General features: G+C 43.3%; 1 long non-coding RNA gene across 6 annotated transcripts in view; it reads right to left on the minus strand.

Moving 5' to 3' along the window:
• Positions 1 to 17,926, minus strand: part of LOC103307555 (uncharacterized) — an 87,254-nt gene that overhangs the window by 10,625 nt on the left and 58,703 nt on the right. For 4 of the 6 annotated variants that reach the window (XR_010599881.1, XR_010599876.1, XR_010599882.1 and 1 more), the window contains one exon: positions 7,302 to 7,529. The exons of 1 other annotated variant lie outside the window; for it this stretch is intronic. This is a non-coding gene — a long non-coding RNA (uncharacterized LOC103307555). Of the gene's footprint in view, positions 1 to 7,301; positions 7,530 to 13,625; positions 17,845 to 17,926 lie in introns of those variants that run through there. One more of the 6 variants, XR_010599877.1, reaches the window with a different exon arrangement.

The following is a 17,926-nucleotide window of genomic DNA, read 5'->3' on the forward strand; positions in this document are numbered from 1 at the left end:
ACACTTTACCCAGGAGAAAAAAGCCTTTGACAGGAGTAAGTAAATGTGAAAACTGCATCAATGGGAGGGCATTTCTTTTTCATATATTTTTCTATATTTTTTCCTCACTGGTGCTATTTAGTCTGGGCAAAGAACCCAGAAACATTGTAATGCAGGTATGAGGTGTTCTGTTATTCAAAAAGATCTGAAACAACCAGAAACTGCAGAATCAGAATTCAAATGAAGAAAAGTATTAAAGCAAGTTCTGAGAACATCATTTAATTACAAGAACAACATAACAATATGGGACACAAACATAGTCAGTCACAGAGTATTAATACCTCTGGGCATGATCCTGCAAGCTGCTGTGTGTTTCCCAAGAACTGCTTGTAGGAGGCATTCAGCACCTCCTAACAAAGCAATGCAACCTCCTCTCCCTCCACCATGCACACAGGCAAAACATGTTCAAGCAGAATTTTCCAATTTAAAAAATCATGTTGGGTCTCAACGCATGAGAAATTGCAGCCCCCAAAATGACCCCTCCCAAAAGCTAGAAGCATCTGAACACAAGTAGCTCCTCAACTTTAACTAGAGTTGATTGAAAAATGTTGGTCAAAACATTTTTCAAAGGAAAATGGCTTTTCTGTCAAAATGGAAACCTTTGTGGAAAGTGTCAACTCTTGTCACATATTTTCTTGTTTTCACTGAAAAACTGAAAACAGATTTTTTTTCTCAGTTTTTGGCAGCTGAAAACTCTATTTTTGGCTATTTAAAAAAAAAGTTTCACAGCTAAAGTAGAAAACTATCCATCTTGTCATTTGTAACTGAGCACAGTCACTGAGTCACAAATAACCATGGCATCCCAATGAGACTATTTTTACAGACTCCCTTGTCAGAGGAGAACTGCACTATGTGTCAGGCAGCGCCTTTTACATCCCTAATTCTTTATAAAATTCAAAGTCATGCAAGTGACTACTCACAGCCACAACATGGTAATAAATACATGCAGCACATACGTCGCCTGTATGGTAAACTTCCTCTTAGCACTTTCTACAACTAGTCATGAATGAAATAAGATAAAGCCCTCACAATGGACAAAGTGGTACAGTAACATGTTATTGCTTTCTACAGTTCATCATTAACTTGCTATTTATTGGAAGACTTTTTTTAAGTACTCCAGCTTGTTCTTTAGCTCAACATTGTACCGGCCAGAGACTGCCTAACTTAATAGCCCGGTTGAAATCAATGGGACTAATGATGGAATCAGATGCTACTTAGTGTGAAGGAAGGTGGCCTGATAGTTTTCATTCCTCTTCCAGTTCTATACTGACACTCCACTACCAACTCTTTTCTGTTATCAAAGCATACATCAATCACCTAACTAGTCGTGATTTGATTTTTAAATTGTGTAACTAAATCAGCTACCAAAAACCACTGCACAGAATCTGCTGTTACATACAGTATGTATATATTTGTTTCTTTATTTTGGATTCCTCCAACACATGTAGCCTGGGTTTTCTCAGGAGCCTGTGGAGGTGAGGCAGCCAAACCCTTCTAAATTTCAGTGGGATTTGGGTGTCTAGCTCCCGCAGAGTCTCTTGAAAATTCCAGCATTAAGGTTCTTCTCTCAAAAAGAACAGGAGTACTTGTGGCACCTTAGAGACTAACAAATTTATTAGAGCATAAGCTTTCGTGGACTACAGCCCAGAAGTGGCTGTAGTCCACGAAAGCTTATGCTCTAATAAATTTGTTAGTCTCTAAGGTGCCACAAGTACTCCTGTTCTTTTTGCGGATACAGACTAACACGACTGCTACTCTGAAACCTGTCATTATGCAAGGTTCTTCTCTCAGTACTTCCTTAGCGAAGGTGACTGTATTTTGTGTCTGGGAATTCTCCAGAGGGCAGATGCATTGTGGTGCTTGGAGTACAAAATATAGAGCTCATACTTCACAGGACATTTTACAAAAGAACTTTCAAAGTTCACCTATCATAGAATATCAGGGTTGGAAGGGACCTCAGGAGGTCATTTAGTCCAACCCCCTGCTCAAAGTAGGACCAATTCCCAACTAAATCATCCCAGCCAGGGCTTTGTCAAGCCTGACCTTAAAAACCTTTAAGGAAGGAGATTCCACCACCTCCCTAGGTAACCCATTCCAGTGCTTCACCACCCTCCTAGTGAAAAAGATTTTCCTAATATCCAACCTAAACCTCCCCCACTGCAACTTGAGACCATTGCTTCTTGTTCTGTCATCTGGTACCACTGAGAACAGTCTAGATCCATCCTCTTTGGAACCCCGCTTCAGGTAGTTGAAAGCAGCTATCAAATCCCCCCTCATTCTTCTCTTCTGCAGACTAAACAATCCCAGTTCCCTCAGCCTCTCCGCATAAGTCATGTGCTCCAGCCCCCTAATCATTTTTGTTGCCCTCCGCTGGACTCTTTCCAATTTCTCCACATCCTTCTTGTAGTGTGGGGCCCAAAACTGGACACAGTACTCCAGATGAGGCCTCACCAATGTCAAATAGAGGGGAATGATCATGTCCCTCAATCTGCTGGCAATGCCCCTACTTATACAGCCCAAAATGCCATTAGCCTTCTTGGCAACAAGGGCACACAGTTGACTCATATCCAGCTTCTCGTCCACTGTAACCGCTAGGTCCTTCTCTGCAGAACTGCTTCCTAGCCATTCGGTCCCTAGTCTGTAACAGTGCATGGGATTCTTCCGTCCTAAGTGCAGGACTCTGCACTTGTCCTTGTTGAACCTCATCAATTTCTTTTGGCCCAATCCTCTAATTTGTCTAGGTCCCTCTGTATACCTACCCTCCAGTGTATCTACCACTCCTCCCAGTTGAGTGTCATCTGCAAACTTGCTGAGAGTGCAGTCCACGCCATCCTCCAGATCATTAATGAAGATATTGAACAAAACCGGCCCCAGGACTGACCCTTGGGGCACTCCGCTTGAAACCGGCTGCCAACTAGACATGGAGCCATTGATCACTACCCGTTGAGCCCGACGATCTAGCCAGCTTTCTATCTACCTTATAGTCCATTCATCCAGCCCCACTTTAACTTGCTGGCAAGAATACCTCCATGAAATAATTTAAAAGGCTGAATTTTGTTACCTCAAAACTAAACCTAGGCCACTTCTTGGAGTGATGCAATTATACATGATGGGGCAAAAACCATTACAATGTGTATACGTGTTTATAGAGTGTGTCTGTGTATGTATGTGTATAGATATAGCTAGTACTTAGATTCTCACTCAAGGCTTATGTTCTTAAAATAACATGCACACTAGACTTGAAGTACACATCTCTTTATATACTCTATTACCTCATTGCCATTTACTTGTTGGTAATGAATGCCTGTGTTAACAGAACAGCATGCTGATGCATTTTTTCTGCCATTGTATGTAACATATTTTCTAATTCTTCTGCTCTATTCAGCATTTGACCCCAACGATAGGGGATTATGGTATTAACTCTCTACACAGCACACATTCTTTACAGACTTTCACTAAATACTGTAAGCCTGCTGCAGAGCGGAATAAAAGTGAAAGCATACCGTCTGGTCTTAAGCTGTGCACACAGAGGGTCGTGATCCAATTGGAAGGGAAGCAGAATTTTAAAAAGAAAGAGGTTTGACAAAATTTTAATCCTTGTCATTTTCATTTCTCTTACCCTGTGGATTTGGGTGATTTTATTTACACTGTCAGCTTGAGCCGAGGGATTGGAAATCAGGCTTTTATGGAGATTATTAAAAGTACATACAGTACACTAAAGGTTGGACCACTGGTATATGCTACTAAAAATATGAATGTGGATGCTCTGCATTGTGCATTTAAGGAAGAATGGTGCATTCTCCCTGTCAGGCAGGACTTAGCAGCTAGACTTGTGGTGATGATGATGAGGTGGATGGTGTAACGAGGATACTTATGACTGGATTCAAAGTGCTGAGTGTGTAGTTGAGAGTCTAGGGGTTAGACTGGTCCTTTAGGCACAACCCTGAGTCAGGGCTGATGCATAAGCCTCAACGCCTTAGGAGCAGTGGAAACCTTTGTGAATCAGAGACACCCTTCTGAGGCATAATTTTCATCCCACCTCCAACGATGGCCACATCCCAGAATAATATGGCACTTAGATTGCTGGTGCACAATGCAAAGAGCAGCAACCCTCCCAGATCTGTGCACCTACCTAACGGTAGCTACCACTGGGGTCTAGCTCTAGCCAGCCCACCCCAGCCAGCAGCGCTGGGAGGAGAGGTCATGGTGTATCCTCACAGGGTGTTGGAGCTCCCTTTTTGGCCCCCAGTGCTCCTGGAGGCATTATGCCTGAATCAGCCACAATGTCACTGGGCAGAGCACCTCTGCACTCCAAGCCTCTATTGTGGGCTTTTGCTGTAGCAGCCTAAATAGAGCTCTGGATAGGGGGAACTGCACTTTAAGGTGAGAATGCTAAGCCGGACTGACAAAAGCCACTGAACTCAAAGAGAGACTCTCAGTTCGTAACACTTTGGTCTAATTCAGTTGTTGGGTTTCGTGTGAGGGGGGTGGTGGTGGCCTGTGATACACAGGGGGACAGACTAGATGATCTGGTAGTCTCTTCTGGCCTTAAACTCTATGAATTTATTCAAATAAAAAAGAAAAACCTTAATGATGCAGCACACAGGACAAAAGTAGAATATCCAGAGACCTGTGCTCAACCTATCAAAATAGCATATAGGTGTCAAAGCAAATCACCCGTACTCCATTCGTAAGTGCCAAAATATGATTTGCAACAGAAAGCACCTCAGAGAGATTTAAATTTAGATCCAAAAGTGGGCTTGCTCTGGCCCCTAAAATATACAAGTGCATTTTGCAGCACCTTCAAAACATGATTCAGTGTTTAAAGAAGGCTGATGGCTAAGGATCTGATCTTACTCCCGCTACAGTCAATGACAAAATTCGAGTTGATTTTACATGGGAGCAGAGCAAGGCCTTCAACCCCAGTCCTGCAAAATAAACTCTCCACATGTGCAGGTGTATAGTTCCATTAGCAGCAGTTGGACTATTAGAAGACATGCATATGTGTATGCAGGACATGGTCTTAGTCATTACATTTTCACATAGATCCAGGTAATATGGATACTGAAAGAATCCTGCTTGAACCCTGAGTCAAGGGCTCACTACAGCAGACTTGTTCATTTCAAAAAGATACTTTTCTACTTCAGGAAAATATTGGCCTGAAATCAAAATATGTTTTTATCATGAAGCACCGTCTCCTGTAGCTCCACCACCCTGGCTTAAATGCCTGTTTTATGCATGTAACAGTGGCTTCTAATAAGGAGTGGAATGGGCTGAAGGGCACGCACAACTTGGATGGCCAACAGTCGAAAATCAACTTAAGCTGGAGCCATCTAACTGCAGTGCCAACAGCACAGGGTTTATGTAGATGTACTAGTTATGTAGCTTCCTAAGCCAATTTTCAACACTCTTAGAGTGTCTTCTGATAAGGGGGCCTGATACAACTACTGTTAAACTCAATGGAAGTCTTTCCATCTTATGTTATTATTTTTTGTGTAGTAGTAGTTGGATTGAGCCCATAGTGAAAATTTGGCCAGAGCTTTGAAAGTCCTTTTAATGTGGCAGGCTTAAGAAGTCCAAATTGGCATCTCATAAAAATCCAGGATGAGAGTGTCAACTTTAGCTTAGAATTTTCTGATTTAGGGTCTGATCCTGTCAGGTGCTCATTACCCTCAACTCCTGTTGACTATAAAAGGAGATGAGGCCGTTTAGCACTTCTTAGGGATTGCTCAATATCTTGCAGGATTGAGCCGTTTGTCCTTAATACTATCCCATTCCTATTACTCCCCTATTGCCCTGGGATAATCCCATGGCATTATTCCCATTATGCCACTTGCCATTCCCATTATGTTCTTTAACACTGATCTAAACCTATCTTGCGTATTTAATTTCCTTAGTAAAAATATGTGTATTTTTAATATTATGCATTTATCTGTTCCAGTTACATTTATGTAGCCTTCTAAAATGTGCCTTTATTATGCACACAGTATTATAATGTAGCTGGACTATTCTACAAATCTGGTGGATGAGAATAACTCTGAGTACTAGGGGAATCCATATGTCTAAACATTTTTAGCATGAGTACTGTTACCTGTTTGTAATCATAAAAGTGCCATTAAACAGCACGTAGTAAAACATTACACCATAGGCATCATTGCAACATACTTGCCTGTCTCATACAACTGGAATTTTTTTCCCTATCTTTAAACTGGAAAGAAAGTAAAGGGCAATCATAATCAGTTTGCCTTTAGTATCTGCAAGCCACAGAGTGGAGTATTGGGACCTTACAGACCAATATATTTGCAATTCATCTTTCTCCTTGATTAATTGCTAAGCTGCTGCACAACAGTGGTTTCAAAATGAATTCATCAGTAAGCCTTCTTCATTGGCACTGTAATGCTTTCTAGTATCAGTGCCACCTGGTGCAGTGACTGGCTCGACAAGTGAGCATCACCTGGCAGAAATTCGGTTAAGTCAAAATTGTTGAATCTGCTTCACACTTTACCATAGTACCAAACCCCTGTGTCAGTCCCCTCCTACCTAACCCCCCACCTCCAATGCACACACAGAGATGTAGTGATCACTTTGGGCATATAGGAGCTCCCAGGTCCAATTACTGACATACTTTAAAGCCTGGATGGTGCTTTTAGCCACAGCTGTAAGCAATTGGTGGTGCATAAGATGCACTACCCCAGCAGATATTTCACTGAAGCACCATTCTCTCCCTGTGTCCTACCTTCTTCCAGGAGGAGGTGGTGCAGTCATTTGCTACTGGCCTATGTCAGCATAAATTAAGTGGCTCAGCTGTGCTGGCCAGCCCATTGAAGGTGTATGGGGTAGGGACAAAGTTTCTACCCGTTCCCCACCCTCTCCAGCCCATCAGCTTCAGAGCCCTAGGAGAATAAAATGCACACGGTGCCCACTTACTCCTGAACTTAACCCAAGGTCTGGGTAACTTGTGCAGGTATCCAAGGGGGTTCTGCTTTCCTCATAGACCACTGTGGGATGGGAGGGGTAGTCCTAGTCCCAATGAGAGCCATTGGTGGGAGGGAGGAGTGGGAGGAGAGAGAAGGCTATTTAAGGTACAGCCCATGAGAGCGAGTCTCAGAGCTAGGGTTAACAGACTGGCTCACAGAGCTCATGCTATGGCACTAAAAGTAGCTGAGTAGATGTTTGGGCTCTGGATGGAGCTTGGGCTCTGATGCCCACACCTCTTCTTAGGCTCTAAGCCTGAAAATCTGCCATTTGCTGTGTAAACATACCTTTAGAACCAACAGATTCACTAGCTCTTCTTTCTTTCTTTCTTTCTTTCTTTCTTTCTTTCTTTCTTTCATATGGCTTAAAAACAGCAGTGTTAGATGTCCAAGTCTTGACTGGTGATCCAATGGATTGCTTCAGGTGATGCAGAATGGATGGCAGAGATACCATCAGGATGGTTTCCACTGACAAATGAACATGGGCACAGTATTCATTAAGAATGAGATGGAGGGCTGGAAGAAGGAGAGAGGGATGGGGTAGGTAAGAAAAAAAGCACTGAGAGAAGCTTAGTTTGCTGGAGGTTTAGAGCCCCAAAGCCTTGAGGTGGATGGAAGGCATGAAAGGAAAAGTCAGGGAAAGATATTTGTTTAATAACTATTGAAGTCTAAAAGGTATTAATACCTATAGGCATGTGACCCACTTCCTTCTTTTCATACTCTTTTGTCTTCTTTTAAGATTCCTCTGGCCCCAGTTTTTCCACTTTCAGCTGGGTCCCTTCACTTATCCCATTAGTTACTCAAGAAAAGTCAAGTAAGGTGTCATGAGGTACAGTAGCCTTTTCTCTGGGAATGGCAGAATGTGATTCTCTCTCTCTCTCTCTCTCTGCCTTTCCTCTTCTACATTCTTCTGGTTCCTAAACCTCCTCTCTGATTGGCTCGCTCTTCTATCTCCACCCCCTTTTCTCTACACTCTTCCCCCTGCTCTTTCCCTCTCGTTTTCACCTCTTACTCTGTGACCCCTTCCATACCATGACTTCTTGGTCTTGGGGCTGCCTCTTCATTTTCTGTGCACCTTTCTAGCTTCATCCCCAATCACATAATGGTAGGGTTAGCCATCCATTCAATTTTCCTTGCATTTTTGCATGATCTTCTCATTCCTACAATGTGCAAGCTATGCTAATGCACTTCCCACATCCCTGCTCCTCTCATCTGACCATTACCCTGCTCCCACATCACCAAGGATTGCAGAGAAAAATAGCTATGCTATTGGGTGAATAATTGTCTAGGTGTCCTGTCTTCCCTTCATAATTTTTTAGCTCAGATGGGACCATTATGATCATCCAGTCTGACCTCCTGCAAAACACAGGCCTTCAGGAGATAGGTTCTCCATACCTGGATAGGAAACAGCAGCCCTACTTCATACAATCCTATTACCATGGCCCAGTGCATCAAAGACAGGCTTCTGAGGAAATAAAGCACAGTCCTGTTTTATGGAATCTTGCAACAGGATTTTTGATGGTCACTTACAGAAAATAGTGAGAAAATACTACATGTACTCCTTTGAAAAGTGTATTTCATACCAAAGTCAAAAAGAATGTACATGATCATACACTAGCTATTGGAAAGATTTATTATTACTATTAATATTTATTTATTTGTAATGCCAAAGCTACATGCTTAAAAAGCATACCCAGCTTTTCTTTTGCTGTTAGATCTGCTCACGAGTACAGGTAGATTTCACCTCCATAAAATTACAGTAACTGCCATAGCAAAAATAAACAGGTTGCTCTCATAAAAATAAACTAATACATAAGAAAAGTACATATTTAGATTATTGACTAGTATTCTCTATTGGCCTAAATGTAATTGCCATTAAAGTTAATGGTGTTTACATCTCTTCCCTAGGGCTTCCTAACACCAGCACTTGGGGATGGTTCATTAATATGTCAGAACCTGCCACCTATTGAGCCAACCAACCCACTCTCTGAAGACCTACAGTAATCAGCAAAAGCTTCTCATCTAAGTACCGACCTAGTCTGACATGTCTTAACTCATAAGTAAGGCTGTGTGTCTGTCATGGAGGTCACAAAAGTAATGGATTCCGTGGCTTTCCGTCACTTCTGCAGCGACCAGTGTGTCTGGTCTCTAGGAACAGCTGCTCGGGCAGCCCCAGGGACAGCCACACTGGCTGCTGCTGGAGTGGCCCTGCAGGCAGCAGTTGGGGGGCAGCCCCAGCGTAACCTGAGCAGTCCCCTGTAGGCCCCCCAGAACAGCGGCCCCCCCAGGGCTGCCCCAGCTAAGATTTAGTCAGGGATATTTATAGTAAAGGACATGGACAGCTCACGGACCCTGAGTTTTTGTTTATTGCCCATGACCTGTCCATGACTTTTACTAAAAATACCCATGATAAATCGTAGCCTTACTCATAAAATGTGGTAGGGCCACAGCACAAAGTGATGTAGCTTCAGGTCACATTTCTATAGAGAAGGTACGTCTTTCTCAACTCAGTTCACATCACCATCTCCCCTGGCAGTACAGCCACCTTAGCAACCATGCTGCCAGTGGTTATGCCCCTTGGTGCCTAGACGTAACCCCTCTGAGGGCTGGGGGGGTTGACAACATAGAGGAGAATTACTGATGGTTCAACAGGAAACATGCTGCTCCACCCCTAAAAGCCGCCGCCTCCTCCCCCCCCCCCCACCTATACCACAGTCTGAGGCAGGATGGAGCATGTAGTGAAGGTGCAGGTTACTCTCTTCTATGCTTCCCAGGGTTTTAGTGCCCCAGTTTACCCATTCTAAATTGGGAAGTGCATGGCCCCAAATCTGTATTAATTTAACTCTGTTTAATCAGGTTGAGCTAATAGAAATGTCCAGAAAGGTTTGAGATCTGCAGCATCCTTACCTGCTGTCTTATGCAGCTCAGTGTTAGAGTATCATGCCGACCAGTCAGCCAGAGCTGTGTGGGGGGGGTGGGGGGGGAATACTCCCTGAAGAGATTTAAAAGGCCCTACAGACACTGTGTGTTGTAGAATTTGCAGAGACTGAACAAATGGCAAGGAGTCACAGCAAACGGAAACATGCAGCTGCTCGCGCTCCGAAGGGAAGCCCACTCATCCGTCTGGTGCAGGTAGCCCCTATATAATATCCTCAGGAATCCACGGAAACTCTTGTTCTGCCACGGTGAGTAACGCATTCCCTGGCTATTCTGTGCCTGGAGAGAGCCTGCTTTGCCATGGAGAAGGCCCCCATGGCACAGACCCCCTCTCCAGAGCCTCACATCAAGGGAAATCTGAGAGGGTTTTAGGTACAAGGTGGAAGAGGATGTGTGGAACACGAGATTGTGGATCTGTGCAGCACCATACTTTATTCTGGACCTGGGTTTCCATGTGTAAATCCAGGCTGGGAGCAGGGAAGTACAATTTAGAGTTGTGTTACCTCCCACTGAGACCCTTGTGTGACTGCTACTGAGAAGCCTCAGGGGGACCCTGCCCATGGCTGGGTAGTTCCTCCAGGAGCCCTGATGCCAGGAATGGTGGGGGGTGCAGAGGAGCAACAGCCTTCCCTCCAAGTCAGCTCCTGTCTCCACAGAACAGTAGTGTTCTCTCCTTGTGGATCCTACAGGCAAGAGAGGGTACAGCATTGCAATTCCAAAGCAAGCAGCCCTTCTCACCAGAGGGGCAGTCTCCCAGTCCCCATGTGTGGGTTTTTATGCAGGAGGCAGTAATCTAGCTTGGAAGTATTCCTGTGCTATCACTTTTCTGTAGTAATTTACCGTGTCTTTCCCCCAAGGATAGGGGCTGCAGGACTCTCCCCTGACTCCGCCCACCTTGCCTCAGCCGCCATGTTCTCTTGTCTGTGGAGTGTGCCATTCTTTTGCAGATCTCCTTGCACAAGCCCATCTCTGTGCTGTAAGCTGGCGTGAAGGCAGCATATCAAGTAGGAGGTTTTGGCTTGTGTGTAGAAGTTGGAGAGAGGATTTGTAGTAAGTTGCTACACTTTTTGGCGTGCAAGCCCTGGGAGCATATGGCTCATTGCTTGCAAAATGCTGGTATTTTAAATTGGGGGAGGAATAGAGCATGGCACATTTATTTGACTTCTTCATTGCCACTATTTTTGCCAACGCCTCCCTCCCTCCTCTATTCTAGATCATACTGTTCCATCCATTTTTAAAGAGAACTCCCCATTTACTTCCAAACTCATGGCAGGAGATGGTCCCCTACTAGACATAATAAAGAAATCTCCTGCTCAGTAATACCCAACTAGAAATTTCCATCAATTCAGAGCTGAAGTGAGTACGCAGCAAATGCGTGACTTGTTCTGCTCATTCCTGAACTCTGTCTGCAGCTGGCCTTGCTCAGACTTTCAACACACATCTTTTCTTTTCCAAGCAATCAAAACTTTATGGACTGTTATTTCCTTCCTCTCAACCTCCCAAGAGCTAACACCAGCACACTTGAGATGCTGCAAACTTGTCACTTCCACCTTGAACTAGTGGTTGACCTGAGCAGAAAGATGCCAGGAAATGAAATCGCATCCTTAAGTACAGACAGAATAACTGTGCTAATCCAAGCACAGCTCTGTTAAGCCACTACAGTAGCTGTCAAAATGTGGTTGAAATCACTCCCCCCACCCACCCGAGACATTTAATGATGCTGAAAAGTGCAACATATTGTTTTTTTAAAAGTTAATAAAATAGTAACTAAAGGTGACCTGCGAGACATTAATTTACTTGGATTTTCAAGATGCTTTTGATAAGACCCCTCATAAAAGACTATTAAGGAAAATAAATAATCGTGGGGTTAGGGACAAAGTCTTTGTTGTGGATTAAAAAACGGTTAAGCAACAGGAAACAAGGGGTTGTAATGAACACCTGCTTCTCAGATTGGAGAGAGGTTAATAGTACGGTACCACCAAGAGTCTGTATTTGGACTAGTGTCATTTAATAGATTTGTGATCTGAAGGAGGACATGGACAGGGCTAGTGATGATGACAACATTGCATTTCAGTGGTCTCAGTCCTGCAATCCGTACTCAGATTAGCAATGAGTGCTCGTGCAAGTAGACCTATTGAATTTAGGTGGACTTTGAGTAAAGATTATTTGGCTGTAAAGGGTTTGCAGGAGTTGTCTTTTGGTTCATAACAACAGTGGAAGATTGTGAAGAACTCCAGGTGTACTTAAATGCACTGGCAAATTGGGCCACATGACGACTGATGAAATTAATCTGGGATAAGGGTAAAGTAATACATCTAATGAGAAATAGACTCAATGTTTACCAGTTGGGTCCCAACATGTGGGATTCTTTAAAGAAAGAGACCTAGGAGTCATTGTGTGTAGATCATTGTGGGCCCAATTCCATCACTCTTATTCACACCAAATAGTGCTTTATTGGGCAAAAGGTCCAATTTATTTAAATGGTGTAAGAATGGCCGAAGCAGGCCCTAAGTTTGTCTGCCCAATGTGTAGAAGACTCTACAAAATAGCAAATAGGATAGTTGGTTGTGTTCATAAAAAGGATATACAATGACAGAGCACATTGTAATGAAATTGCAGCCAACAAATCCCTCCACCGGTGTTCTGTCCAGCTTTGCTCCACTTCCCATAACTAAAAGATGGCTTAAAGTGAAGAGTAAAACAGATGTTCAGAGCTACAGTGGCATGTGCAATCTATTAGCTTGTGGTATAATCTCTCCCACAAAGTGGTGGAAGCCTCATCATTGTCATGTTTAAAACGCGACTGGATAGAACAGCTAGGGAATGTGCAGTAGGGGACAATTCTGCATCCAAAGGCCTTTTGCACCTCTAGACTGTATGGGCAAAATTATGGTCTTGTCAACTGTGCTGAGTTGTACAGGGCTTAATGATGGTTTATGGCTTAGTGACTCCCAGGGCCTGGGAGAAGGATGGTAACTGGGCTTTTGCTACAGCTTATAAAGGTGTGACCTGAATTCTACACACTATAGCTCTGCCTATACCTGCTGGCTAGCAAGAGCACTGGGGGACATGGCTACCATCTATCCAGCCATGCCCCCTTTGTGGAAGTACTGGCAGCAGCCCCACTGCATGAGCCAAGTACTGCATCCATTTCCCTACCCCAGCTCACCCACATGTGCCCCTTTAATGCTACCTTACATATATGGAGACACTTCCAGAACTAGGAGTGTTTAGATTAGAAAAGAGAAGAGTTAGAGGGAACTTGACTGAGGAATTCAGCATCATGAACAAGGAAATCCATTAAATTAATAGCCAGAACATGTATAGACACTGTAGGGAAACCAGCATGTTTATTAGCCAGTTTCTGGAATTCACTGCAGCAGGACCTCACTGAATCAAAGACTGTGGCTGGACTTTTTAAAGGGCTAGATCACTTTGCGACTAATTTACTGTCATGAAATCTAAGATAAGGATAGTTATAGCTCCAGCTTGTGGTCATTAGCTGATCCACCCCCAGGAAGAGATCACCTCTCCCACCCCAGACTCAGCAATATTATGCTTTGTGTAAGTATGGGTGGCATCCTGGGAAGCATCAGGCACCAGTGATGACTGGAAGCAGCCTACTGGACTTAGGGTGACCAGATAGCAAGTGTGAAAAATCGGGACATGGGGTGGGGGGTAATAGGAGCCTATATAAGAAAAAGACCCCAAAATCGGGACTGTCCCTATAAAAGCGGGACATCTGGTCACCCTAACTGGACTTGATGGACCAATAGTCAGATTAGGAAAATTCCTATAAAACCACAAAGGAGCTCCAGCTAACGCTATTAATGTAGGTGTTTAGACAAACATGCTGTACACACAGCTACTGTATATCAGCTTGAGCTATGATTTTGTTAAAGTTTAACACTAAACAGGCTTTTATAGTTGTATGGAAGATGGCTGAGGAAAATCCAGGGACTGTAGGAAGTGAGGTTAGTTGCATCTTTCCCTCTTCATCACCAGGACACTAGTGTTCAAGGGTAGTGCTGCAGGGTGCCATCTTCAACAGGAGAACTAAAACCCAAGCCCTCAGCACTCAAGCTCATTAAATAGCACCACATACTTGGGGTGCTTGGCCCAATGCTGGGGCTAAATTCTAACTACAGTTTGTCTCCCTGCATTTCTCATTTACTTTACACTCTACAAGTTGCTAGTCAGCTTCCACCCTAATCTGCTGTGCTGTATTGTTAGTACTGGTGATCAATGCTACCTTCTACCCCAGTGAGACTGCACCTGCATGGCTAGATTGCAACTTTAGGTACAGTCCTGAGCAAGGGGTGGTGAATTAGCTGCAACACCTTAGGAGATACTCCTGTTAGCCACAATTCCTTGCTGGATTCTCCCTTGTGCCATGGGGGAGAGGTGTAGTTATTTGCTTCTGGCATATACCAGTAATTAAGACACACCCTATAGAGCTGTGCTTGCCAGTGCACTGGTGGGTGGAACACCCCCACACGCACTCACCCATCTGTTCTGGGGTGAGAGGTAAGTATGTACACATACACACCCACTTATTGCTTTATTCCCAGGCCCAAGATCCTGGTAGTCTATGCAAATGTATAAGGAGATTTCTTTCTTCCTGCTTCCACCCCTGCATGGGGATGTAGTCCAAGTCATCATCTAGCCCATAGACTGCAGGACTGAGCACTCGTCTGACATCTGTATGGAAGAGAACTTTTCTGACAGGGAAGCAGCAAGCACAATTTTTTATAAAATAAGCATTATGGAAGGAGGACTCCTATTGGCTGACAAAGGTCATGACAGTGAGCCTATGCAGCATAACTCTCCATTACCTGACATTGTATGCCCAATATATCCAGGGGTGCATACTAGTGGGCAGAACAGGGTACTGAAGTTTATTCCTCTCTCTGCCGCTAGCTTACTATGTGACCTTGGGCAAGTCACTGAAGCACTCTGTGCCTCAGTTTAATCATCTATAAAATAACAAATACTAATCCTGACCTACCTACCTACCTACCTCCCAGGGTCATTCGGTGCTTCTAAATGAGGGAATGTTTTTAAACACCTTGGGTGTCTGGGTCGAAAGGTACCAGAGAAGTAAAAATATTTTTATTGTAAATGTAAAGTACTAATGACTTTAGCAACCTTTCACTGCTCACTGGACAGCCAGCAAGCTGTTGAAATGGACAAGCTTCTGGCTACCAATTACAACTCACATAGGCATGGAAAGGGATGACAGATCAGCAAAAACAATATAAAAGTTTGACAGTATTACTTTGCCCCCTAATAGTAATGATGATCACAATAAGATAGGTAGGTTTCAGCTGAGGAACTCAAATCCTTTTGCAAACATTAACCCCATTATATTGCATAATGCTCCTGAGACATAGGCAAAGTGTACAGGGGGACATTGATTTCAATGGGATTTAGGCTCCTAACTGCTTTTGAGGATCTGGGTCAAGAGCTCAAGGGCATTGCAAGAGCAGCAGCTACTGTTCAAGAAGCTGCAAGTGGGGAAGCAGCCCTTCATCACCAACTCATCCCATCCACCAACTCTTTAATCTGTCCTAGCTCTCTGCAGTATGCACCAGCCACCAGTCTCCTCTTTTGCATGTACCGAGTGCTGGGTAGTAACATGGGAGGTCTCAGTGCTTGTAAAACTAAACAGGCTCTTTATTAAGACAACTATTTCAGGGTTGTTGTGAGCACTCATGCAATGTGCGCACAAACCAGCTTCCTGGTGCCAGCTCCAAACTCTTCCCTCTTGCAACCTGCATTCCTCCTCCAAGTTCCAGGCAGGCTGCTACCTCTTCCAAGACACTGCACCTTCTTTGTGATTCTCCTCTCCTGAATGCTGCCTCTTAGCTTTGTACCTGAAACACCCCTGTTATTGCTTGTCCTTGGCAGAGATTGTCAACCATCCAGTGGTTATGATGAGCACAAACAGACAGCAAAGGTGAGCCCACCAAATTCATTTCTATCGACTCCAGAGATAAAAGACTAGCACACTAGGTCACTACACTAACTGCCCACTGATATTGCAATTCACTTCACCTGCATAAAGACCACGTTTTATGTAGGTGATAGAAATCAGGGAGGCAAAATACACCCACCATTTAACTTTGGGAGAATGTTCCCCAAAAAAGATTGGTTAATTTTCCAGTGGCCAACTCAATTGTTAAATTAACCACCTAATATAAATATGAGAAAGATAGAGAGAGAATTTAACATCCAGCAGCTTTGAGACCCTTTGGTTTGCACGTTTTTCAAATGGAACCTGAATTCTCTGTCCTATGCTGCATCATCAAATAAGGCCTCCAGATGGGGAAGGATAGTTAAAATGGCATTGGGAGACAGCAGCACCCAGGAAGGATCTAAGCCTGCTGACTGCCTTCAACGCTCCTACATTTTAGCTGAAATGGAGGGTGTTCAGGAGGAGCTCAGCACCGCTTAGGATAAAATTCTAAATGGTAACAATGGAATGGGGAAATGGCCAGTAATTTCTAAGGAATGTTCTGAACATTTATAGTATTTAAGGTGGGATTTTCAAAAATGCCCAAACAACTTTGGAGCACAAATCCCATTAATGACTAAAAACCCCACCTGCATAGCCTTAGATCCCAATCCTGTAAACATGTACGGATATGAGTAGCCTTACACACTTGACTAGTCTCACTGAGTTCAATGGGGCTACTCACAAACGGAAAGTTACGTAGGATGGATCACATTTCCAGGATCAGGGCTTTATTTGTAAATATTTATTTAGAGACACCTTGTAAACCTCTTACTCCCATTGGTAAACAGTTATTCACATGAGCAGTCCAATTCACTGTAATGGGCATAAGGGATTCACAGCCTGATCTTTAATGGCCATCTACTAACCGCCGTAGATTTATTTTGTTTGTTTGTTTAGGTATTTTTTGTCTCTGTATGTAATATTTATCTTTAAAGCACAGAAAAAAGTTCTCACAATATATTTCACTTACTGGACATCCAACCTGGTGAGAAAGACAATGAAAACAAAGTGTCATAGTGGCTGTGACCAATGCTGTGTGTGACTGATCACTACTGGAAAATCTCAAACTCAGATAAAAATCATTGGGCTTTTTTTTTTTTTTTGGTGCTACATTTGAAACAACCCATGTTGTAAAGGAAACCTGCAATAACGAGATAATATGAATGAAAAATAAACACTTCACATGTTTTCAAGCAAACAAAGCAGCATAAAGGCGTCTACTGACATAGGCATTATAGTCGTATTATTGGAGGGTTGGTATTTTTCTTGCTCCAGCTCTGTGGTTTATTTGAGAGAACACTGGCTTTTATTTTAATATATTGTTATTCAATATACTCTGTTAAGGTACCCAGAGTCCTTGAGCACCAGTAGATTGCAGGTTTCTCACTGTTATGTATAATTAAGATCTACGGTGATATTAGTCTCCAAAACATTTATTACCAGAGAAGCCGTGAAAACAGTTCTCTAACTTCAGCATCTGAGCAGCAGCAAAGGTATCAACAGAAACAATTCAAGGATTCTGAAGTCAATGGGCAATGATCATGTGGCAATGATCATGGATCCCCTTGCAGGGTCAGTGCCCAAGACATTAATGGAAACACTTTATAAAGCAAACAGACTGTGCTGAACCATGGTTAAAGAAGGACCTCCTCTTTGAGAGAAAGTTTTCAAGAGACGTGTCCTATACAAAGACAAATATCAAGTGTACATACAGTATAAGGAGAACAGACATATAACCACTTCTAAATCTAAGACTCATGCCGTTCATACTCAACAACAAACCAATGAGAGAAAATATTACTTAGTATAAACTGTTTGATGGAGTCTTCCCCTTCCTTTCCAGCAGTGAGTCTTGAACCAACAATTTATTCCTACCTACCAAGAAGCAGGGAGGCAAAAAAAGCAGTCACTTAAGGCAAGTGTAAAGGAAGCAAACAGCAAATTTCCTGCACAAGCT

The sequence above is a fragment of the Chrysemys picta genome, chromosome 3 (assembly GCF_011386835.1).
Source record: "Chrysemys picta bellii isolate R12L10 chromosome 3, ASM1138683v2, whole genome shotgun sequence".
NCBI classification, from domain to species: domain Eukaryota; kingdom Metazoa; phylum Chordata; order Testudines; family Emydidae; genus Chrysemys; species Chrysemys picta.